This window comes from Gossypium arboreum, chromosome 3, assembly GCF_025698485.1.
Source record: "Gossypium arboreum isolate Shixiya-1 chromosome 3, ASM2569848v2, whole genome shotgun sequence".
NCBI lineage: Eukaryota > Viridiplantae > Streptophyta > Magnoliopsida > Malvales > Malvaceae > Gossypium > Gossypium arboreum.
Genome location: NC_069072.1, coordinates 76,910,961 through 76,938,729, shown reverse-complemented (window position 1 = coordinate 76,938,729; position 27,769 = coordinate 76,910,961).

The window sequence follows — 27,769 nt, the reverse complement described above, 5'->3', positions numbered from 1 at the left end:
TCGATGATATTACAGCTGGCAACCTATTCAAGTCAGTAGACTCAACTCGAATTACCTCGTTATTTACACACCTTAAATCAATGGTTTTTCTTTTGCAATTTACAATTGCATCATGTACGGTCAACCAATCCATACCGAGGATAACATCAAATTCGTCAAATGGTAAAAGCATCAAATCGGCCGAAAAATAGGAACCTCGAATTACTAGGGGACATTTCTTGCACACTTTGTCGACAAGCACGAACGACCCAAAGGATTTGACACCGAATTACAAACTCATGAGACTCAACGGTAGAGTCTTCTTTGGATGCTAAGGTTTTATATATATAAGAATGAGTAGAACCGGGGTCAATCAAAGCAATCACATTAGTATCAAAGAGAGTAAAAGTACGGTAATAACATCCGGCGAGGAAGTATCCTCGCGTGCTTGGCGTATAGCGTAAGCTCTAGCAGAGCACGAGCCTCGAGATCGGTTGTCGTATCTCTAGATCCTCTCGACCGCCACTAGCATTTCCGTATTTCTAGATGGTCTACCCGAGCGATAGTAGCACCGGGTTTCCCACTCGATTTACGTTCTATTCGCAGACAATCTCGGGCAATCTTTAATAAAGTGGTCGGTGATCCGCACTTGTAACAGAGCGGTCATGGAATCTACAACTCCCGAATGCCATTTACCACAATCTCGACACTCCGCTCGTCTCGACGATCATTTCCAACATTGGCGACCGAAGTGACTCGTGCACTCACAGGGGGTCGATCGCGATCTCGTTTAGAAAAACCCGAAGTGTCTCTAGACCGGCCTAAGTCATCTCTAAATTTCTTCAATGACTGTTGGAAGGGCTTCCCCGAAGACCTCTTACGAAACTCCTTTTCTCCCACCTCATCTTTTCTTTTCTCCATACTGAGCTCCTCGGCTTTGCAAGCTCGCTCGACAAGTACCACAAATTCTCGGATTTCTAAAATGCCAACATACAGCTTTATATCATCATTCAGTCCATCCTCGAAACATTTACACATCACGGCTTCTGAAGAAATACATTCTCGGCGTGCTGGCTAAGCCTTACAAACTTTCGTTCATAGTCAGAATCGACATGGAACCTTGTTTAAGTTCAAGAAATTCCTTCCGTTTTTGATCCATGAATCTTTGACTGATATACTTTTTCCGAAACTCGGTTTGGAAAAACTCCCAAGTTACTTGCTCTCTGGGTACAACAGAAGTTAACGTATTCCACCAATAGTAAGCAGAATCACGTAGCAAGGAGATAGTACACTTTAGGCACTCATCGGGTCTGCAAGATAGCTCGTCGAGTACCCGAATAGTGTTGTCCAACCAAAATTCAGCTTGCTCGGCATCATCGCTGTCCGTAGCTTTAAATTCAGTAGCCCCGTGTTTTCGGATTCTGTCAACTGGGGGCTTATTTGACCTTATTTGGTCAGTTGCCGGAGGTATTGTAGGTGCGGGGGTGGTATTAGTCGGGAATGGAGGTTGTGGAACAGCCGTATTAGTTCGAATGTATTGGTTGAACCAATCATTCATCACGCTATAAAAAGCTTGTCTAGCTTCATCGTTCGGATTACTAGCAATAGGTTGAGAGTCCGGTACTGTCCCTTGCGCGGGAGCAGGCGCTACACTCTCAAGATCATCAGCTACCGCTCGGTTGGGATCGGGATCCATTACTATAAATAAACACATTTTCAATTGTAACACCCTAACTCGTGACCGTCGCGATTGCCGGACACGAGGGTTAACGCCAAATCCTCTCAAGGTACCAACCAATTTGACATTACCGGTCAAGTGGAAAAGCTGCGTCACCGTCGCTTTAAAATCATATCTCGAGTTTCAAAACTCAAAACCGGTTTCGTAAATTTTCCACAATTTAGACTCACATACCCATCCATGGATTTATTTCTAGAATTTTGGTCGGGCCAATTGGTACAGTTTATTAGTTAAAGTCACCCATGTTACGAGGATCGATTGCTCGACCTTCGCGTTACAACTTGAATATACCTATACTTACATTACTTAAACATCAACCTCAATTTCTTTGACAAAGCACATTCCCGAAATGATAAGACAATATAATGACCTTTAATCCAACTTATAATTCATTTACATCACATTCCAAGCATTCACTCTATTCTATCACTTAAAATACAAACATTACTCAATAACTTCCTAGTTCAAATTCGTAGATTACACATACACACACAAGCCGATTTCTTTTCCTACCACCCAAACCACCTATATGAACATTTAGCTAACTCATACTTCACCCACCCACAATTACTCATTCAAACATGAAGAAGGTAATCAAATTTCTTCACTATCAACCATGGTCGAATGCTTCATTCACCACCCAAATCCAAATTTTAGCATGGGCTAATTGAAGAACTTAGTAACTAACTTAAGTTAAGCTAAAATCCCCAAAATCTAACATGAATTACTAACCTTGTTTTTGAGCTTAAGATGACCGAATGCCATATCCCCTTCCTTCTTTAACTTTCGGCTCTTAAGGTAGAAGATGAACACCAATAATTTTTTTTTCAATTTCCTTTCTTCTATTCGCCAAGGCACCCAAGGATGAGCAACAAATTTTCTTCCCTTTTTTCTTAGTTTCTCACGGCAAAAGAGCATCCACACATTTTTTTTCATCATTTTTTTTCCATTTCTTTATTCTCCTTACATAATCCACTAACTAAACATGTTGGAAACATGTTCCCTTGCCCATAATCTTGTCATGGCGGCCACTCACCTTAGGAAGTGGGTTATTTGACATGCAAGGACAACCATTTTCCCACATGTATTAATAGGCCACCTTACATTAGCCTAGCACATTTCTCAATTTCCTCACATAAGTCCTTTCTAATAAATTTCACCTACAAATGACGAAATTAAGGCACTAAATTTTCACATATGTATATTCATGCACAATAAACATAGAAAATAGTAATTAATTAATTTTGTGTCTCGGTTTTGTGGTCCCGAAACCACATCCCGACTAGGGTCAATTTTGGGATGTCACAACTCTCCCCCACTTAAGAAATTTTCGTCCCCGAAAATCTTACGGTGAATAGGCTCGGTATCGCTCTTTCATAGAGTCCTCAAGCTCCCAAGTGGCTTCTTCCATTCCGTGTTTATGCCACAACACCTTCACTAACGGTATTTTCCTATTGCGCAACTCTTTTACTTCACGCCTCATAATGTGAACCGGTTCCTCTTCATAGCTCAAATTAGGTGAATCTCAATCTCGAGATGGAGCAATTACGTGCGATGGATCAGACCTATATCGTCAAGCATCGAGACATGAAAACATTGTGAATCTTTTCGAGCTCGGGGGCCAAATCAAGCGATATCTGTTGGACCGACTCGTTCGGATATCTCATATGGCCCGATGAACCTCGGGCTCAATTTGCCCTACGGTAGAATCGAGTATCTTCTTCCAAGACGAAACTTTAAGAAACACTTTATCTCCCACTTGATACTCAATGTCTTTTCGTTTTAGATCCGCGTCGACTTCGACGATCGGAGGCTATCTTGATTTTCACGGATTACTTTTACTTTCATTCAGCATCTTTAATCAAATCCACTCCAAAATTTTGTTCTCACCGAGCTCGGTCCAAAACAATGGTGTACGGCATTTACGCCCGTACAAGGTCTCGTAAGCGCCATCTTAATACTTGATTGAAAACTATTGTTATAAGCGAATTCAATCAAAGGTAAATATCTTTCCCATGAACCACTAAACTCAAGGATGCAACATCTCAACACATCCTCCGAGATTTGAATTATCCGTTCGGATTGACCATCGGTTTGGGGATGAAAAGCGGTGCTAAAATGCGACTTGGTACCCAAAGCCTCTTGCAACTTCTTCCAAAATCGCGAGGTAAATCTCGGATCTCTATCCGACACGATGGAAATAGGCACCCGTGTAGTCTCACAATCGAGAACGTACAATTCGGCTAGTTTGTCCATTGAAAAATCCGACGTCACGGGGACAAAGTGAGCCGACTTAGTCAATCTATCTACAACGATCCAAATCGCATCCTTCTTACTTGTCGACAATGGCGGTCCGGATACAAAGTCTATTGTGACTCGATCCCATTTCCACTCGGGTATCGTGATCGGTCAAGTAATCCCGATGGCACTTGATGTTCCGCTTTCACTTGTTGACATATTAAACATTTCGAAACAAAATCAGAGATGTCTCGTTTCATACCACGCCACCAAAACCGACGTTTCAAATCGTTGTACATCTTCGTACTCCCCAGGTGGATTGCCATTCGGCTACAATGGGCTTCATTTAGAATTATCGAAATAAGTTCCGAATTCTTTGGAACACACAGACGACTTCGAACCTCAAACAATCGTCATCATCAATTTGAAACTCGATTCCTTGTTCGAACACACTCGGCCCGTTTTGCAAGCAACTCCTCATCAACTTTCGAGCTTCCCGAATTTGATGAGCCAACAATGGTTTGGCCTTTAATTCGCTACTAACACATTGTCGGGTAGGATAGACAAGTGTACATTCATTGCTCGTAAAGCAAGCGGTGATTTCGACTTAAGGCATCCGCAACCACATTAGCCTTTCTGGGTGATAATCAATGACGAGTTCATAATCTTTTAACAACTCGAGCCATCGTCTTTGTTGCAGATTTAAGTCTCTCGAGTCATCAAATATTTGAGACTTTTGTGATCCGAATACATGGCACTTCTCACCAAATAAGTAATGTCGCCATATCTTTAAAGCGAATACGATGGCGACCAATTCGAGATCATGGGTTGGATAATTTTTCTCATGTGGCTTTAATTGTCTCGGCGCATAGGCCACAACTCGACCTTCTTGCATCAATACGCAACCTAACCCAAGTAGGAGGCATCACTATAGATGACAAACTCTTTGCCATATTAAAACATCTTTGAACTGGAGCTTTCGTCAAATGGGTTTTCAATTGGTGAAACTTTTTCGACACTTTTCCGTCCATTCAAATTTGACATCTTTTCAAGCGGTTTTGTCATGGGTGTGGCTATCATCGAGAATCCTTTTACAAACCGTCGGTAGTAACCGGCAAGCCCCAAAAAGCTCCTAACCGGTAACATTCCTTGGAGGTTTCCAATTGACTATGGCTGAAATTTTGTTGGGTCCACCACGACACCGTCACGGACACCACGTGCCCCAAAAGCTAACCTCTTTCAACCAAAATTCACATTCTTGAACTTTGCGATAATCGCTTATCTCGTAAGATTTGCAACACTAGCCTTAGGTGTTCAAGCATGTTCGGTTTCATCTCGAATAGACCAAAATGTCATCGATAAATACAACTACGAACCGATCCAAGTATGGCCTGAAAATTCTATTCATTAAATCCATAAACACCGAGGGCATTAGTGAGCCCAAACGGCATCACCAAGAATTCGTAGTGACCGTACCTTGTTCTAAAAGCGGTTTTGGGTATGTCCGATTCTCGGACCCTCAACTGATAGTATCCCGACCTCAAATCTATCTTTGAAAACACCGAGGCTCCTTTAATTGATCAAACAAATCGTCAATTCGTGGCAATGGATATTTATTCTTTATCGTCACTTTATTGAGTTGACGGTAGTCGATGCACAACCTCATGCTTCCGTCCTTCTTTTCACAAACAATCTTGGTGCGCCCCATGGAGAAAAACTCGGTCGAGCAAAACCTCTATCCGTCAATTCTTGCAATTGAACCTTCAATTCCTTTAACTCCGTTAATGCCATACGACACGGAGCTATTGAGATCGGCGTAGTGCGGTACAACCGATGCGAATTCCACTTCTCGAACCGGTGGCAATCCCGTAACTCCTCCGGAAAAACATCCGAATACTCACAAACCAACGATACCGATTCGAGTTTCTTTTCCGTCTCTTTACTTCCCAACACATACGCAAGGTATGTTTCACACCCTTTTTCACATATCTCCGAGCGGTCATAGAAGATATTATCATTGGCACTCCTTTTAAATCAAGAGACTCGACTCGGACTACCCATTATTTGCACTCCTCAAATCAATGGTTTTCCTTTTGCGATCCACCTTTGCATCATGTACGATCACCAACCCATACCAAGAATAACATCGAATTCATCAAATGGTAGAAGCATCGGATCGGTAGGAAAATAGGATTCTCGAATTATTAGGGGCATCTCTTGCACACTTTATCAACGAGTGCGTATTGACCCAAAGGGTTTGACACTCGAATTACGAACTCGAGAGACTCAACGGTAGAGTCTTCTTGGATGCTAAAGTTTCACATACATATGAATGAGTAGAGCCGGGTCAATCAATGCAATCACACTAGTATCAAAGAGAGTAAAAGTACCAGTGATAACGTCGGGGAGGATGCCTCCTCTCGTGCGGATGGCATATGCTCTAGCAGGAGCTCGGGTCTCGGATCGAGCAATTTGTGATCGGTGGCTCCCCTCGATTACCACCCCTACCTCCTGAAACCCTCGGGGGTCTACCTCTAGCTGTCGCCCCACTAGATCTCGCACCTTGCATCTTATTCTTCTCATCTAGCTCCGTGCAATCCCTAATAAAGTGGTCCTTCAAACCACATCCGTAACAGGCCCGGTTAACAGACTTACCCCAACATTCACCTAGGTGTCGTCTTCCACATTGGGGACATTCAGGTCTCTCTTGACGATTATTGCCCACACTAGCTACCGATGTAGCTCGGGAGTCCGTCAATGGTCGGGCTCTAATGGAAATTCCATGATCGCCCTCGACTTCTTGGTGTCCTCCCGAACCTCTTTACTGATTGAGAACGGAGCTTTACTCGTTGATCTTTTACGGTAATCTCTTGCTTCAAATTCAGCCTTCTTCTTCTCCTTCCCAAGTTCTTCCGCCTTGCAGGCTCGTTCGACTAATGTCACGAACTCCTTTATCTCCAAAATTCCCACTAGTAACTTTAACTCTTCATTCAATCCTTCTTCAAATCTTTTGCACATAGCAACCTCATCACCACACACTCCGAGCATACCGACTAAGTCTTACGAACTCATGTTCAGATTCGAGATCTGATCATACGGCCTTGCTTGAGTTCCAGAACTCCTTACGCTTCGATCGATGAACCGTTGACTAATATATTTCTTCCGAAATTCGTTTGAAAGAAATCCCAAGTAACTTGTTCCTTTGGGACTATGGAAATCAAGGTCCTCCACCAATAGTAGGTGAGTCTCGCAACAAAGATATAGCACACTAAAGACATTCATCGGTGTGCATGACGGTTCATCAAACACTCTAATGGTGTTATCAAGCGAACTTCGGCCCTTTCGGCATCGTCGGTAACTATGGCCTTAAACTCCTCGGCCCCACGCTTCCTAATCAAGTCCACGGTGGTTTACTCACCTCACGGGATCGATGAATCGATGGCATTACGGGCTCTTGGGGTGGATTATTTAAATTCGGGAATGGTTGGACAGCCGGATTGGTTCGGGCATATTACGCGACCCACTCATTCATCATGGTGAAGAAGGCTTGTTTCGCCCTTCATTTTGATTATTCGCGGATGACCGAGGCTCACAGCGGTGTCCCTTGCGTGAGAGCAGCCGCTACACTTTCAACGTCATCCGCCAAGGGTCTCTCTATCCGGGTTCCATCGCTAATCAAAACAAAAATTTCAACCGTCGAAGTCATCACATTATTAGGCACTAACAATTTGGCATGTATAGCTAGACTCACACGCTCTATGGTAGTCCTAGAACCGACTAAACCATAGCTCGATACCAATAAAATTGTAACACCCTAACTTCGTGACCGCCGCGATTGTCGGACACGAGGGTTAACGCCAAATCCTCTCAAGGTACCAACCAATTTGACATTACCGGTCGGTGGAAAAGCTGCGTCACCGTCGCCTTAAAAATCATATCTCGAGTTTCAAAACTCGGAAACTAGTTTCGTAAATTTTCCGAATTTAGACTCACATACCCATCCATGGATTTATTTCTAGAATTTTTGGTCGGGCCAATTGGTACAGTTTATTAGTTAAAGTCACCCATGTTACGTGGGGATCATTGCTCTCGACCTTCAGCGTTACAACTTGAATATACCTATACTTACATTACTTAAACATCAACCTCAATTTCTTTGACAAAGCACATTCCGGAAATGATAAGACAATATAATGACCTTTAATCCAACTTATAATCCATTTACATCACATTCCAAGCATTCACTCTATTCTATCACTTAAAATACAAACATTACTCAATAACTTCCTAGTTCAAATTAAGATTACACATACACACACAAGCCGATTTCTTTTCCTACCACCCAAACCACCTATATGAACATTTAGCTAACTCATACTTCACCCACCCACAATTACTCATTCAAACATGAAGAAGGTAATCAAATTTCTTCACTATCAACCATGGTCGAATGCTTCATTCACCACCCAAATCCAAATTTTAGCATGGGCTAATTGAAGAACTTAGTAACTAACTTAAGTTAAGCTAAAATCCCCAAAATCTAACATGAATTACTAACCTTGTTTTTGAGCTTAAGATGACCGAATGCCATATCCCCCTTCCTTCTTTAACTTTCGGCTCTTAAGGTAGAAGATGAACACCAATAATTTTTTTTTTCAATTTCCTTTCTTCTATTCGCCAAGGCACCCAAGGATGAGCAACAAATTTTCTTCCCTTTTTTCTTAGTTTCTCACGGCAAAAGAGCATCCACACACATTTTTTTTTCATCATTTTTTTTTTCCATTTCTTTATTCTCCCTTACATAATCCACTAACTAAACATGTTGGAAACATGTTCCCTTGCCCATAATCTTGTCATGGCCGGCCACTCACCTTAGGAAGTGGGTTATTTGACATGCAAGGACAACCATTTTCCCACATGTATTAATAGGCCACCTTACATTAGCCTAGCACATTTCTCAATTTCCTCACATAAGTCCTTTCTAATAAATTTCACCTACAAATGACGAAATTAAGGCACTAAATTTTCACATATGTATATTCATGCACAATAAACATAGAAAATAGTAATTAATTAATTTTGTGTCTCGGTTTTGTGGTCCCGAAACCACATCCCGACTAGGGTCAATTTTGGGATGTCACATCAATTGTCAGAAATCACCACACTATCAAATAATCGCATAATGGCATGTATAGCTAGACCCAAACGTATTACGGTAGTCCTAGAATCGACTAAACCGTAGCTCTGATACCAATAAAATTGTAACACCCCGTACCAGAGACCGTTGTCGGAGTCGAACACGAGGTATTTACGGACTTATTTCATTTATTTTCACAGTCCATTTTAAAAATTTCTAGACAAGCTAGCTAACTGCGTCACTGTTACCTTAAAAATCATATCTTGAGTTCCAAAACTCGAAAACCAGTTTCGTAAATTTTACCTGAAAATAGACTCATATATCCATCTAAAAATATTTTTCTAGAATTTTTGGTCAAGCCAATTAGTACAGTTTATTAGTTAAATTCTCCCCTGTTTCAGGGTTCGACTGATCTGACCTTCATGCATTACAACTTATATATCTTCCTGTACAGGGCTTCATTACTTATGCCGTTTGTTTCTAACGAAACTAGACTCAAAAAGGAATCTATACATATAAGGAATGACTTCTAATTATCTCTGGTTAATTTATAGTGAATTTACAAAGTCAGATCAGGGGATCCAGAAATCGCTCTGGCCCTGTTCTACGAAAACTTAAATATCTCCTAAACTACGACTCATATGATCGTTTCGTTTCTTCCATATGAAATTAGATTCATCAAGGTTCGATTACATAATTTATTCACTATTTAATTACATTCCTACTATTTTTAGTGATTTTTCAAATCCACACCACTGCTGCTGTCAGCATCTGTTTTTAAGGTAAACTTTACCTATTCCATGGTTTTCCATGAATCAACTAGAATTTGTCATACAAAGCACCAAAATGATCATGATTAACCATTCCAATGGCTAATCATTACCAAACATTTCCATACCTCTCAATGAACAACATACAAAACGATTATAATGCTATGCTCAAAGTATATATAAGCCATTTTCGCATGGCTATCCAAATTTATACAAAACCAAAGGGTACATGACCAACAACAAAAAGGGTAGTCCTATACATGCCATTTTCAGAGTTCAACCAAAAGTGTACCAAAAGGGCTTTGATAGTGTGGACGACTTCGACTTCGACAATCCCGAGTCCGATAGCTGACGAACCAAAATCTATAAAACAGAGAATCAAAGAAACAGAATAAGCATTTAATGCTTAGTAAGTTTTGAGCAATGAAATTAGGCACAATTGAAGTATAACATTCATATGACTAAACGGATAATCTCATATACACACATTCTCAAAATCATACCTACTTCACATTACCAACCCTTATACTCATACATAAGAGATCAACTTAACCAAAAGCCGGAAGCTCATTAATCGATGGCGAATACTATTTAAAAGGAATCAACTAATCCAATGCATATACGAAACATACCTCATCGTTGGGATTTTACGAGCATATTAATTGAAATTATTACAGCAAGATCGCTCATTCCCAAACCAAGTACCTTCGGGATTTAACCGGATATAGCTACTCACTCAAATGCCTTGGGACTTAGCCGGATATAGTAACTTCGCACAAATGCCTTGGGACTTAGCCGGACATAGTAACTCGCACAAATGCCTTCGGGACTTAGCCCGGAATTTGTCACTAGCACAAATGCCTTCGGGACTTAGCCCCGTTATCGTCCGAATATTCATGCACATATCAGAAAATCATGACACATCTTTATTTCATTTTCATAACTAGAATTCAAACACAAGTCAATTATTAAGCATTCCCATTTTCGGCTCAATAGCCACATACAAACAGCATGATTTGGTTTGCTTTGTGACATGATCTCTATGCACATACGGCTACCCATCATACGTATAGACTAATTTACTCAACATATAATTCAAGTAGAATCATTATATCATCGTATATTTGTTATGATTATACGTCATGACTTAATCAAATCGTAAACAAAGTTTCATTACTCGAAAACTTACCTCGGATGTTGTCGAACGATTTCGACGGCTATTCGATCACTTTTTCCTTCCCTTTATCGGATTTAGTTCCCCTTTGCTCTTGAGCTTAATTTAACAAATAAATTGATTTAATCATTTGAACATCAAAAAGAGAAACTAAAGGTACTTAACCCATATATACATTAGACATTAGAGTCACATATATATGAAATCATGAATCAACTCAACATATTAGCCCACACTCTCTTTTAGCCGATTATCTAAGCCAAGATAAAAGCATCAATATGCTTGCCTCTAACCGAATACATGCAACACCAATCTACCTCATGTGGCCGAATATGCATGTCTATGTTGAGGCCGAATATGCTACAAATATGGTTACTTGTATTGACTACATACCATTTTGTTTCAAGTTCAAAACTCGGCTAATACACATATATACACTAGTAATCAAATACTAACATTTGCACTTCACCTTACTACCAATTCTCATCTACTTCCTACCATGGCCGAATGCATCAAGACACCATACCATTTCAATTTTGGTCATGGGTTAAACAAAGAACTTAATGTCTAACTCAAAAATGCTAAAAAGAAAATCCAAGAGTCATCAATCACCATCACATGTATCATTACAAAGCTTCACACTTAGCATGCAAATGACATCAACACAAGTCCACCTTAGCGAAACTTAGCTCATCTTCATGCCTCATCACCACAACATCAAACACCAACCAAGAAGGCAACACCATGGCCGAATATCATCTCCATCTCATAGCAAAGATTTAAACCATGGGCTAGGTAGAACTCAAGTTAACAACTAAAAATATGCATGAATATCATGGAACAACATCAACATACCTTAGTCTAGTGAACCACCATAGCCGATTTTCTCCAAGCTCTTTCCTTCTTTTCTTTCTTCTATTCGCCAAGTTCAACAACATGAGAACTTTTTTCTTTTTTTTTTCTTCATCATTTTCCTTTTCATTATTTTATTACCATGCTCCTTATTTTATCATTTCTAACATAAAACATTAACACAACATGTTTATGACATGTTTTACCCATCACATTTGTCCACCCTCAATGTCATGGCGGCCACTACTAATTAAGTGGGGAAATTGACATGCAAGTCCACCCTTTTGATTACATGCACTAATAGATCCTTATAGATTAACCTATCACATTTCAAAAGTGTCACACATAAGTCCTATTTACTAAATTCACATGCAATTAACTAAATCGAAGCTTAAAACTTTCACACATTCATATTCACATATTTTAGACAATAATTATCATATTCAAATAATTTGGTGACTCGGTTTAGCGGTCCCGAAACCGCTTTCCGACTAGGGTCACTTTAGGGCTGTCACATGTAACATCCCAAAATTTTCGGAGTTCGGAACAATGACAAATAAATGATAAACTAGTCAAAATTTGAGAAAGCCAGAAAATAAGAATTATTAGTGTTATAAGACATTAAAGACAAGTATTAAAGGCAACAGGAAAAATATGCATATTAAGAGAAATAAATTTGGGGTATGGACTAAATTATAATAGAGTGAAAAGTATCGAGGCTAAAATGAGAAAATTTAAAGTTAAAATGATTAAATGGAATTAAAGGAAAAAGAAGGAGGGACTAGAGGAGGAAATTTACCAAATGAAAAGATTAATCATCCATGGAATTGTAAAAAAGTGAAGGGGTAAAAATAGTAATTATTGGAGAAGATAATTATGGTGACTTAATGATTAAGGATTAAAATTGGTGGCAAAACATGATTGGAGGGTCAAAGTGTAAATAATTAATTTAAAAGATATTTTAATCAGATTTTTATATAGAAAAGTCTAGAGAAATTAAGAGAAATGAAGGGAAAAGGGCTATAAATCAGCCTATCACCCATGGTTCTCACGTTACCCTCCATGCTGTTAACTTAAGGTTTGCTTTTCTTTTAATTTAGTCCCTTTTTTTTATCATTTCTTAACCAATTGAGCTCCAACCTTCAAAATTTCTCCATAAGTAGTAGATGAAATTAATAGAAAAGAGTAGTACAATTTCATAAGATTAGCATCCATGGTTGTCTTAGAAGAGAGAGAAAATAAGGGATTGTAAAGAATACAAGTAATTGAGGTAATCTATTTAATTTAACTTAAACCAAGTATAGAGTATACTAAATTGATTTAATTAATTGCGAATGTGCAAATAATATGTATGAATTCAAATTAGTACAATGAAGTAGTAGGAAAATGATTCAATTTTAAAGTGTACAAAAGTTTATGTGTGAGAAATATTGTTGTGCTAGAAAGTTTAGAATGAAATTTTGAGTGTTAGTGAATTAATTACAAAATAATTTTATAGTGATATTATATTAGGTGATGAATTCATATGATAGTAATGATTAAATTGTAAAAGTGGTGAAATTTATAATTGAAATAAGAGAAGTTACTTTTAAAGCTATATGTTAATGATAAGTGAGATATAAGGATTAAATTGAATGATAATTAAAAGTATAATGGTTATGTATGACTAAATGAAAATTAATGCAAAGAATCTTGAAAAAGTAAATATTAGTAGCAAGCAGTTGTGGATAATAAAGAAGTGGTTCCACTTTGAAAATTCACCAAAAATTTTAGAGTTCGTATTAGAGGTTAAATCAAATATGAAATTAAATATTATTGAGCCTATTTTCACATAGAGAAACGTTATAAGCAACAGAATTGTAGATTGTGAGATATAATAATTTATGTGGCACAAGGTCAAAATGATTTCGGGTTTCCTTGTTCTAATTTTGAAAACTCATTATAAATTGTAAAAAAAATATTTAAGAGATGAAATTTATATGGATAAAATCTTAATGAGTCTATTTTAAGGAGAAAGAAATAGTATCTTAATACGAGACTTTTCCTAAAAGACAATAGATTTTTAGTGAAGAGGGTCAATGTTGTCTAGTAGTAGAATAGAGGAAGATTTAAAGAATAAACTGTATCAATTGGCTTAAATAAAAATTCTGAAAATTTTATGGTAGAAACGTCATCGAGTCTATTTTCAAGAAAAAAATTGGAACTTAATTTTGAATCTTGTAGGTCAAGATATAAATATTTTAGTGACTACCACTCAATGGACAACTCTCATAAGAATATGTGTGAGATTAGAGAAACCTTAATTAATGTCACACCTAAGCATGATATGTTTAGAGTCAAAGATTTATATAAATATATAAATAAACATAAAGGATGAGGGATAGAGAGGAGGAGGAGGAAAATAATTGAAGAATTTTAATACTACGAAATTGTTACAAGGGATGGTTTTGCTAATACATAAAGGAAATATAAATGTTTTATTGGAACATTAAGTAAGAGATTGATATAAAAGGAATTATAGAGGCCCTACTTGATAAATTTATTGGTAAATGTTAATAATAATAATGACATGTAGAGAGGATAAACTATTTTAAAGTAGGTCCTCTAAAGGACTTATTTGTAAAAGGTTGATAATTGTGTTATTTTATAAATTTAGAATTAATGGCATAATCATAAGATTCATTACAAAATATCAAATGTTTAAGAAATTAGTGATTGGGTAATAACTTTTTATAATATTAAAAGTGAAGTTCTACTAAAAAGTTTCACTCGGTTTTAAGTTGTACACTGAAAATATGTTAAAAACATGTTCGTAGGGATAAAATATTATCAGAAAATGGTTCAAACAATTGAATTTAGCCAGTACTTTGGCGCTCAAATGTAACATTCCTATATTAGACTTAGTAGTCGGGTCGGGTATAGGGATGTTACAAGGTCCACTGTAGATGGTTGGGAAATACGCGTCTCACCATCAAGTGGTTTTTCTCGTTGGTCGAATTCGTGTATCTCGCCAGATGAACCAATTTTGTCCATAACAATGTCCTGATCTCTAAAGGGAAAACACTATTCTCTTTGCCCAATACCATTGTAATTTCCCCTTTTTCAAAAATACGGACAGCCTTATGTTTTTCCTTGTCTAAGTTGGACGATACCTCCACGACCTGCAGACTTAAATAACTCCTCCTACCATCAATTATTTTAGATCCCTTTATTGACCTATCAACCAAAATAGCCTGGCCCGCCTTTGAAGAGAGTCCAACGTTGGTACTTATGGACCTAAGTACTTTGACCCCACTCCCAATAGTTAAACCCTTTGTTTTAGTCTTTGCAACCCTAGCATTCCCTTTTTTTTTCTTTACCCAGGTTTCTAGCCATAAATTGAATACCATTGCCCTTTAATTTTGCCCTAAATTCTCCTCCATTATCGATTCCACGCCTAACATCAAGGTTCTGTTTGTTTGACTAAAAATAGTTTTCGAAAAATGATTTCTGGAAAGTAAATCATTTTTCTGGAAAAGTTAACATTTTTTGGTGTTTGAATGAATCTGTATAAAATATTTTGTGTTATTTGGTAGATTTCTAAAATATTTCAAGAAAAGCATTTTAAATGAAACAAACATACATTTGAGAATTTATTATTTTTCATTGTTTAATTGAGTTTATTTTATATCTATTAAATTTATATTTTACATTGTTTTTACATATATTGCAACAATTTATTTATAAATTAATCAAATTAAATATATTAATAATCATAAATTGAAAATAAACAAAGCAAATAAATGATTCCTAATTGTGTTATAAAAAAGATTGAATAATAATAAATTAGCTTCTAAAACACAATTAATATTATAAATTAGTAGTACACTACATGATAAAATAATATTTTCCAAGTGCATAACTAGTATTACACCACATGATAACTAAAATTAATAATATTATCCAAGTACATAATTAGTAGTACACCATATGGTAGCTACAATATTATCTAAGTGCATAACTAGTATTACACCACATGATAACTAAAATTAATAATATTATCCAAGTACATAATTAGTAGTACTACACCACATTAAAGAATATATATCTTCAACCTTGAGAAAAATTTTGAAGCCAAATTTTTCTATGCTTCGAACTTTTGACTAAGAAAGCTTTGGCCTCGGGTTCACGACGCACAAGATAATTAAACATATTACAAAGGAAGTTGTCATTAAATCCTTCCACCTCCATCGACATCACTTCTTCGTAAAGATTTAGTGTTTTATCCGTAGTAAATTATTCCAATGCATTCGCAATCTTGCCAAGTTGTCCAGCCACAAATTTAATTTGTTCATCAATGACACTTTCTTGAACATTTTTTCTTTTACGTTTAGATGTGTCAGATGAAGATACATTTGTTTTTACCTCAACCTCTTCATTGTCACTGTCTACAGGCACTGAATCTTGGTTACTATCATCCAAGTCTATATCAGCAAATGTTCTAAAAAAAACTCCCTGTTGTCATATCTTTGCCAACAACCAAATTCATTTCATCATAATGATCAATGCTAAAAATGGTTCATACTTCTTGTGTGCTTGTTGGATATTATACAAAATTAGGATAACAAGTAAATAATATAATGCTAAAATATATTTAACATATATATATAAATATATTATCATCACTACCGCATCATATGTCAATCTATCACATGTGATCATTTTCATGTTATCATCCCTTCCAAAACCACTTTTGGCCCGAATTGTGCATATAATTTGCCATTGATATTTTACAGTCCTCAAATGATTTTTCATATGCTTAGAATAACATTGAACTTGGAATTTTTTAGAAATAGCTGCAACAACTCGATTAATAGAAACTGCTTCAAAAGTGTTTGAAGGCTTATTTCCTTTTTGGGCCTCCTCTGCTAGAATTTCAAGAAAAAGATGTTCCATCAATTTTGTCCACCTGAATAGCTTGGCTGTCCCTTCTTTGTTTCCCTTACCCATTCTATATTAATAATTTTCATTGTCAATCATTTCAATATCCAACAAGCTTAAAACATAATAAATTCAATATCCAACAACTTTAAAACATAATAATTTCAAAATCCAACAAATTAATTTCAATATCCAACCAATATTAAAAAAAATAAAAATTTTAATACTAAAACATACATAACATAGAAACAATAATCCTAAGCCTAAACCTACCTAATATTTCTAGCCATATAGCCAGTCCACATAGTTTGTGCAATTTCCTCACAAATTTCCTCTCTCTTAGCTGACTATTCTCTTGCTTCTTCTCTTTCTTCTTGCCCCGTAAGAGTTGGTATTATCAAATTAGGTTCAAGCTCCTCATATAATCCTTGATTAAGTAAATCACTAGGATCAAATCTCATTATATGATTATGAATGATACAATAAGCCAAAACTATATCTACTTGAGTTTGAAAATTCCAAAATGGTTTAGCATCTAACACATGAAACCATTTCTTCAAAATCCCTAAAACACGTTCAATAGCGGTTCACAATGATGAATGGCGAAGATTAAAGTCTTCCTTCACATTTTCTGGCCCATGATTACTAAACTCTTTTAAATGATATTGGACACCATGATATGGGGTAATATATCCATTTCAGATGCCATATCCAGCATCAGGAAGATAATATTTACCTACAATTTTACAAAACATAATTATTACTAATAAATTATTAGCTTACTTGAACTATTTGGTATTTAATGTTAATAATTCTTAATCCTCCTGGGCGTGAAAGTGCATCACTTAAAATACAAGAATCATGTGCATTAACTTCCTAACTAGCTAGAACATAGGAAAATTTCAAATCAAATGTAATGGCAATCAATACATTTTGTGTCACCCCCTTTTACAACTACAAAATCTTCCATGAATACTAAGTGGAATGAATGCACAAACATGAGTTCCATCTAATGCTCCAATACAATCTTTAAAATAAGGATAAAACCTTGTATTGTTTCTGATTTCACTAGGAGTTGACTTATTAAGTAATCTATTAACTACTTTACACAATTTCAAAATAGCTCTTAATACAACCCTAAAATAACGGTGAATTGTCTCAGTTGATCTATAATATCTAGATTCAATCACTCGAAAACCTTACATTATGACCAATTATATGTAAAAATATAACTACTTGCTCCCTAATATTCACCGATTTTGTTGATTGTAACAAATTTTTCCTACTAAGAATATCACACAAATTAAAAAAGACAATCGGTCACATCCTTAACACATCAATACAATGCTGGTCATCACTATATAAGATACTATTATTATAATTTTCTCTTTCATAATCTCGATTCACATGAAGGTGAAAAGCGATTTCCTTCCTAATTTTTAAATTTTTAATCCAAAGAGCCCTAAAAGCTAAAATTGAAGTCACGACCCCAACAATTGCATTTTGATATTGATTACGATCAATTTACACAAAATAATGCCACACAAATATTCGATCACTGCAAAAAAAAATGCGAGCTTGCCATAGGATCAAAGGACAAACAAACAAACAAACAGAAAATATACATGAAAAAAGTAATATATATCAATAACATTATATAAGTAACTTAAATTTTTTAAGTTACATTAAGTAGTATATTCCAAAACTAACATTTAATAATTGATTTTATACGTGGTAGTAGAAAGATATTTTTCATTTGTGGAGGCAAAACATAATGAGATAACAGATGAAAAGTATTCCTATCATATTTCATTGAAAGTGACCCATATTACTCTCCACTTCATAACTATGGCCACTGCTGGACGAATTGGGGCACAAATTAAATCTACCTCCATTAGTTTTAGAAATTCATTTTCCCAGCATTTATCATTATTCAAATTTCCTCAAAAATAGGAGGACACCATAGGTATTTTTCTTGTCAATATTATGTATCCTTGAAAATATTCATTACGAGTCTCATTCAAATTTGATTGAAAATAAAAATTGAGTATGTTATTCCATTGACTCTTAACATTTTATTAAATAAAATTCTTACCATATGACAAGCAACTCCATCATCTATGATCTACCATATATATAATTAATAAGAAAGATGTAACACCCCTTACCCGAGTCCGAGGTCGGGATTGGGTACGAGGCATTACCATACTTAACCATATGCATACATTCGTTTCCAAGTCACCAAGACTTGATCAAATTCAAAACTCTCTCAAACTCTGTTTAAACTCCTTAAAGTAGGCCTAAGAGGCCTCAAACTTTTCTTGGAAATCTTTTGGAACCAACTCGGGTCCTCAAACTGACTAAATAAAAATGTCTCATGAAACAAGACACACGCCCATGTGGAAGGGCAACACACCCGTGTGTTCATTATGATATGGTCGTGCTGATGGCCCATGTGACACACACGGCCTAAGTATCTAGGAACACGCTTGTGTCCTATACTCGTGTTAATTAAATTCTAAATTCGAACCTCCAAGGGTTTTCACTCGGCCTGACACACGCCCGTGTCTATGGCCCCTGTCCCTCACCCGGCTATGACACCCTCGTGTCCTAGCTCGTGTCTAAAAACCTTGACATTCTGTTTTTGACATCAGCATCAAATTTAGGGCCCACGGCCAAGGCACATGCCCGTGTGCTAGGTCGTGCACTTCACTCGGCTGTGTCTCTACCTGTATGTTTACTACCAAGCATACTGACTTGTAACATTTACATGCAGGGGACATACGGCCAGACACCACGCCCATGGGGCTGGCTGTGTGTCACACACGGCCTAGACACACGCCCGTGTGTCTATCCGTATAGACAATAGAGGCTATTTACCAAGCCTTATGCCACCCTGGAAGAAAATTTAATACCAACCAACATGTCAATGTCTAATTTAATATGAGTTCTCAACCAACAACCATAGTAAAGACCTATATACATTTCACAAATTTAACAATGTCAACAATTTCACATTCGCAAAAGACTATCTTGCATTCATATAATGACTTACAATATTAGCCATTTTCAAGGCCTTATACAAAATGAGTCAAATGTTAAAACAAGCCAACACATTCGGCCCCAAAACAATGTGACACAAAAATAAAATCAAAGGTTCCTATACATGCCATAATCAAAATGATAAAACTAGCAATACCAAGTGCTTCAAGGATAGTGTGACTGGTTTCACCGATGTAGTCGACAATCCTCGAACTACTTTGGCAGCACTATAAGGAAAGGGAAAGGAAATAGGGTAAGCATGAGAGCTTAGTAAGTACATATATGCAAATAAGTGTAATTAGAAACACATTCATCAAACAATAGCTTATCATACATAAATGATATATCATTTTAACCTCACTATCTTGCTCTTCCTCCTTTTACACATACTTACTACATCTTATCACATACTAAGGTCATCATTCAAGAGTTTAGTATACATACCTGTAATTACCCATAAAACAACTCAAGTTCATTCTCTCTATTAACATACCTCATTGGAAGTATTGCCAATCTATTCATCAAGTTACCCTTTTGAACACTCGGAAATACCAATGAATACACGGATAGTTTACTCTTAAGTGCTATACAAGTAGCCAAAGCTACCTCGTACTTTGTAATACATGCATATTTGAGCCACTCATGGGCCTTTTTACCAAGTCAGTACCCGGACCCCATAGCTCTATCATGTAATGCCAGCTCATTGAGCTACTCACAGGTCTGCACACAAAGTTAGTACCCGGACCCACATTACATATTTCACTTATCTCATGAACTCAAGCCCAACTCATGAGTTCAGACCATTCAATTTCTCATGACTTATATTTTATATCCTATACTATTTTCGAGGCTCGACGGCATCTCGTGTCTAGCCTAATGTTGTCGCACTTGTTCATAATGTGGATTACTCTTATTTCGTGCTATTTATACTTTCATGGTATCAAGTAAGATTATGATACATAAAAGGATAAAACATTCAAAAGTAAGCTACAATAATGCATTATTTACATATCTACTTACCTCGGCACAAAATGATGGGAACGAGCTTAATCCTTGTAAATTTTGTTCTTTCCTCGATCAAGACCCGAATCACGTTTCTCTTGATCTAAAATGTCAAAAATTAGCTTATTTAATACACAATTTATTCAATTCAACTTAAGACTCATACTTTGGTAAAATGACTATTTTGCCCTTGAACTTCGCAAAAATTACGATTTTACCCCTAGGCCCAAAAATCAATTTTTATTGAATTTCCTTATTAACCAAGCCTAACCGAATTTATTTTACAACTATTGAATCTCACAATTCTCATTATTTCATAGCATTACTATCTATTTTACAAACTTTACAAAATAGTCCTATTAGGGTTTTCATGAGAAGTCCCTTCACAAAAGTTGTTCACTCAACAACCAAGACTCATTTTCTTCTATAAAAACTTAGCAAACATACAAATCCTTTCATGGTAAGGCCCTAGACCATCAATCATTTCACAAAATAGTCCCCTCAATAGCTAGATTAAGCCTTAGGGGTCCCAAAACTACAAAAATTATCAAGAATAACCCTCAAATTGACTTACTTGCAAGAGGCTAGCTTGGCTGAAATTTCAAGGCTTCAAAACCCTTATTTTTGCTGAGAATTTCGGTGAAGAAGAAGATATGAAATGGGTGATATCACCTTTTGTTTATTTTATTTCGTTTTAATCAAACAAGTTACCAAATTTTTACCTAACATTGACTAGCCTAATTCTTTGTCCCTATGGTCGGCCATGCTGCATTTTAAGGGTCTATTTTCCATTTAAAGACCTTAAATTTGTCTATCAAGTCAAATTGAATTTTTACCTTTTATGTGATTTAGTCCTTTTTCGCGATTAAGCTCACAAATGCTAAAATTAATTCACCAAAATTTTCATGCACCTTTATAAACATGCTGTCACACATAAAATAATATTAAAATAATTTTCTTCGGCTTCAGAATAGTGGTTTTGAAAGCACTGTTTGGACTAGGCCTGAAATCGGGCTTTTACAACTCTCCCCCTTAGGGATTTTCGTCCTTGAAAATCTTACTATGGAATAAGTTCAGGTATTGATCTCTTATAGTCTCGTTGGTTTCCTACGTGGCCTCTTCGACTTTGTGTCTCTGTCATAACACTTTCACAAGGGGAATGCTCTTGTTCCTTAATCGCTTAACTTCTCGAGCTAGAATCTTAATGGGTTCCTCCCCATAAGACATGTTCTATCTAATCTCCAGTTCAGTAGGAGATGGTATCGGTGTAACATGGACACATGGAACACGCCGTGGATCTTTTCCAATTCTGATGGTAAGACTAACTGATAAGCTACCGGTCCTATTTTCTCTATCACCTCATAAGGTTTGATAAGATGCGGACTCAATTTACCCTTTTTACCAAACCTGAGAACCTTTTTCTAAGGAGACACTCTTAAAAATACTTTGTCGCCGACCTGAAATTTGATTTCCTTTCGTTTCAAATCAGCGTAGGATTTTTGACTATCCGAAGCGGCCTTTAAACGATCACGAATCACATTAACTTTTTCTTCAGTCTCATTTATTAAGTTGACCCCGTGAATTTGATTCTCTCTAAGCTCGGTCCAATACAATGGTGTTCGGCACTTATGCCCATACAAGGCTTCATAAGGTGTCGTTTTCAAACTCGACTAATAGCTATTGTTATAAGCGAATTCGACCAGCGGTAGATACTTCTCCCAACTACCTTGAAACTCCAAGACACAACAACGCAAAATATCCTCAAGGGTTTGAATTACTCTCTCTGACTAACTGTCGGTTTGTGAATGGAAAGTTGTGCTAAAATTCAACTTTGTCCCCAATGCTTCTTGCAACTTTTTCAAAAACCTCGAAGTAAACCTTAGGTCCCTATCTGAGATAATCGACAAGGGCACTCCATGAAACCACACAATCTCAAAAATTTACAAGTCAGCTAGTTTATCAAGTGAGAAGTCCATTCGCACTGGGACAAAGTGAGCCGACTTTGTTAGTCGATCAACCACAACCATACGACATCTTTCTTCCTCGAAGTTACCAACAAACCCGCTACAAAATCTATAGTAATTCGATCCCACTTCCACTCGGTGACCATGATAGGCTGAAGTAAACCTGAAGGTACTTGGTGTTCGGCTTTCACTTGTTGGCACACTAAGCATGTTGGTATAAACTTCGAAATGTCTCTTTTCATGCCCAGCCACCAATACATTTTCTTCAAATCATTGTACATTTTCGTACTTCCGGGGTGTACCGACAAACAACCACTGTGTGCCTCAATTAAATTTTTTTGAATCAACTCGGTATCCTTAGGAACACAAATCCTATCCTGAAACTTCAAGCAACCATCAGAATCAATATGAAAATCTGATTCAACACCCAATTCACACTGAGTTCTCTTGGCTAACAATTCGCTGTCACTCATTTGAACTTCATGAATTTCTTGGAGAAATGTGGATCTAGCTTTTAACTCAACTAGAATCAAACCATCCTTTGACAAAGCCAATTGGGCGTTCATTGCTCTCAGTGCAAATAATGATTTTCTACTCAATGCATTGGAGACCACGTTCGCCTTATCCAAATGGTAGTCTATAACTAACTCATAATCCTTTAATAGTTCCAACCACCTCCGTTGTCTCAGATTTAAATCCTTCTGCGTCATCAAGTACTTAAGTCTCTTATGATCGGTGTACATATGACATATCTCTCCGAACAAATAATGTCGCCAGATCTTCAAGGCAAACACTATGCCAGCCAACTCTAGGTCATGTGTCAGATAATTCTACTCGTGAGGTTTCAATTGTCTCGAGGCATAAGCTATAACCTTGCCTTCCTGCATAAGCATGCATCCCAAACCATTTAGAGAAGCATCGCAATAAACCACAAACTCTTTTCTTGATTCGGGTTGTACTAATACTAGAGCCTCAGTCAACAACTTCTTTAACTTCTTGAAACTCTGCTAACACTTATCCTACCATTCAAACTTAACTTCTTTTTGTAATAACCTCATCATGGGAGTAGCAATAATGGAGAAGTCCTTTACAAATTGCCTATAATAACCAGCCAAACCCAAAAAGCTTCTAACCTCGGTCACATTCTTTGGTGTTTTCCATTCAACAATAGCAGAAACCTTGCTTGGGTCAACCCTAATGCCATTACTCGAGACAATGTGGCCCAAAAATCCAACTTCACAAAGCCAAAACTCACTTTTACTAAACTTGGTATACAACTGATTATCTCTTAGAGTCTGTAGAACGATTCTCAAGTGTTTGGTATGCTCTACCTCATCTCTAGAATAGATCAGGATGTCATCAATAAATACAATGATAAACTTATCCAAGTATGGCTGAAATATCCTATTCATTAAATCCATAAATACAGCTAGAGCATTTGTTAAATCGAAAGGCATAACAAGGAACTTGAAGTGGCCATACCTCATCCTAAAAGTAGTCTTAGGCACATCTGACTCTTTAACTCTCAGTTGATAGTAGCTGGATCTCAAGTCTATTTTAGAAAACAATGTTGCTCCTTTCAATTGATCAAACAAGTCATCAATCCATGGCAACAGTTATTTATTCTTGATTGTCATCTTATTTAACTATCGATAGTCTATGCATAGCCTCATGGACCCATTTTTCTTTTTCAAAAATAGCACCAGAGCACCCCCACGATGAAAAGCTTGGTCTCACAAAGCCTTTATCAGTCAACTCTTGTAATTGTAACTTTAGTTCCTTCAACTCAGTCAGAGTCATTCGATACGGAGCAATCAAAATAGGCGTTGTCCCTTGCATTAGCTCCATACCAAATTCAACTTCTCTATTAGGGGGTAACCCGAGCAATTCTTCCGGAAATACATCCGCATATTCGCACACAACTAGTACTGTCTCAACCTTCAGCTCAGACTCTTTAGCATTCATTATAATAGCCAAATAAGCTTCACAACCTTTCCTCAAACATTTCCAGGCAAACGTTGAGGATATCACAATAGGCAAATTCTCTGGTTCATCTGATTTAACCCTAAGAGTTTCACCATTTTCACATTTCAATTTAATAACCTTTTGTCTACAATTTACTACAGTATCATAGATTGTCAACCATTCCATACCCAATATGACATCAAACTCATTGAATGGTAACAACATCAGATCGGCCGAAAAATAGTGACCTCTAACTATCAAGGGACATTTCTTGCATACTTTATCGATAATCACATACTTGCCTAAGGGGTTTGACACCTTAATCATGAACTCTATAGACTCAACAGGTAAGTTTATGCTAGACACCAATTTCATGCACACATACGAATGAGTAGAACCAGGTCTATCAAAGAATAACAATATTATCATAAGGAGAAAATGTACCGGTGATCACATCGGGAGAAGATGCTTCTTTACGTGCGCGTATAAGGTAGGTTCTAGCCGGAGCTCTAGCTTCAGATATCTTTGTTGTGTCTCTCATCACATTCTTGCTGCTAGCCCCAATTCCAACATTTTTCTGTGGTCTTCCTTTAGAATTTGTGTCACTTGGCCTTGTACTTTGAAATTTTTCTTTCTCATTAATCTCAATGAAATCTTTGATAAAATGGTCTTGAGAATCACATCAGAAATAGGATCCATCGTTCATTCTACACTTGCCAAAATGAATTCTACTACAATGTTGGCACTCTGGTCGAGAAGATCTGACGTTACCCACACTAACCTCCGATGTAGCCCGAGATTTAGAATCTGAATCTTGCTTCTTACGACCTCTGTATGAGTGCTCGCCTAACACATGAGGATGGAAGTAAACGTCTCTGGATCTCTTAGACTGAGATGGAAATGACTTGCTCAAATGTATCTTCCTTGCATCCCTAGTCTCTATCTCGGTTTCTTCTTCTTCTTAATCAATTCTTCGGCCTTACAAGCCTGATTAACGAGCACCACAAACTCCTTCAATTCAAGGACACATACTAAAAATCTGATATCCTCATTAAGTCCGTCTTCAAACCTTAGACACATCTTAGCCTCGGAGGACACACACTCCCGAGCATACTTACTAAGTCGGACGAACTCCCTTTCATATTCAGTAACAGTCATGCGGCCTTGTTTCAAATCAAGAAATTCCTTACACTTTTGATCCATGAATCTCTCACTAATGTATTTCTTCTGGAATTCTTCTTGGAAAAATTCCCATGTAACCCTCTCGTGAGGTACCACTGAAACTAATGTTTTCCACCAGTGGTATACCGAATCCCTTAACAAGGATATGACACACTTCAAGCATTCTTCGGAAGTACAAGATAATTCATCGAATACCCTGATGGTATTCTCAAGCCAGAACTCTGCCCTTTCGAGATCGTCATCTTTACTTGCACGGAACTTCTTAGCTCCATGCTTTCGGATCTTGTCCACTATAGGTATATTTAGTCTCAAAAAATCCATACTCTGGGGTGCTACAAGGACAATTTGAGGAATAAATAGAGGTAGAGAGGGTTGAGCATTCGGGTTCGCTCAAAAAAACTCTGTGTACCATTCATTCATCATGTGGAGAAAGACTTCCAGAACCCCTTCTCCCCCTCTCTAACTAACCGCGGGAGGTCGATTATTGGATGGCACCGCCCCTTCAGTAGGAGTCGGTACATTACTTTCTACATCATCTGCCAAAGTTCGATCGAGGTCCATTACAATAAGAAAATATGATAACAAAATCAGGAGCCATCACACTATCACAATTTATTTATTGCATGTATAGCTAGACTTGTACACACGCTAGGCTAGTTTGAGAATTGACTAAACCATAGCTCTGATACCACTAAATGTAACACCCCTTACCCGAGTCTGAAGCCGGGACTGGACACGAGGCATTACTATGCTTAACCACATACATACATTCATTTTCGAGTCACCAAGACTAGATCAAATTTAAAACTCTTTCAAACTCTGTTTAAACTCCTTAAAGTAGGCCTACGAGGCCTCAAACTTTTCTTGGAAATCTTTTGGAACCAACTCAGGTCTTTAAACCGACTAATAAAAAAATCTCTTGAAACAGGGCACATGCCCATGTGGAAGGGCAACACGCCCGTGTAGTCATTATGACATGGCCGGGCTGATGGCCCGTGTGACACACACGGCCTAAGCATCTAGGGACATGCCCGTGTGAATTAAATTCTAAATTTGAACCTATAGGGGTTTTCACACAGCCTGACATACACCCGTGTCTATGGCCCGTGTCCCTCACACGGCCATGACATGCCCATGTCCTAGCCTGTGTCTAAAAACCTTGACATTTTGTTTTTAATGTCAGCATCCAATTTAGGGCCCATGGCCAAGGCACACACCCGTGTGCTAGGTCGTGCCCTTTACACGGCTGAGACACACAACCGTGTCTTTACCTGTGTGTTTACTACCATGCATACTGACTTGTAAAATTTATGTGCAGGGGACACACGGCCGGATACCATGCCCATAAGACTGACCTTGTGTCACACACGGCTTAGACACACGCCCGTGTGTCTACCCATGTGGACAATATAAGGCTATTTACCAAGCCTTATGCCACCCTGGAGAAAAATCTAATACCAACCAACATGTCAAAGTCTAATTTGATATGAGTTCTCAACCAACAACCATAACTAAGGCATATATACATTTCACAAATTTAACCATGTCAACAATTTCACATTCGCAAAAGACTATCTTGCATTCGTATAATGACTTACAATATTAGCCATTTTTACGGCCTTATACAAAATGAGTCAAATGTTAAAACAAGCCAACACCATTGGCCCCAAAATAATGTGACACAAAAATAATATTAAAGGTTCCTATACATGCCATAATCAAAATGATAAAACTAGTTATACCAAGTGCTTCAAGGATAGTGTGACTGGCTTCAACGACGTAGGTGACAATCCTTGAACTACTTTG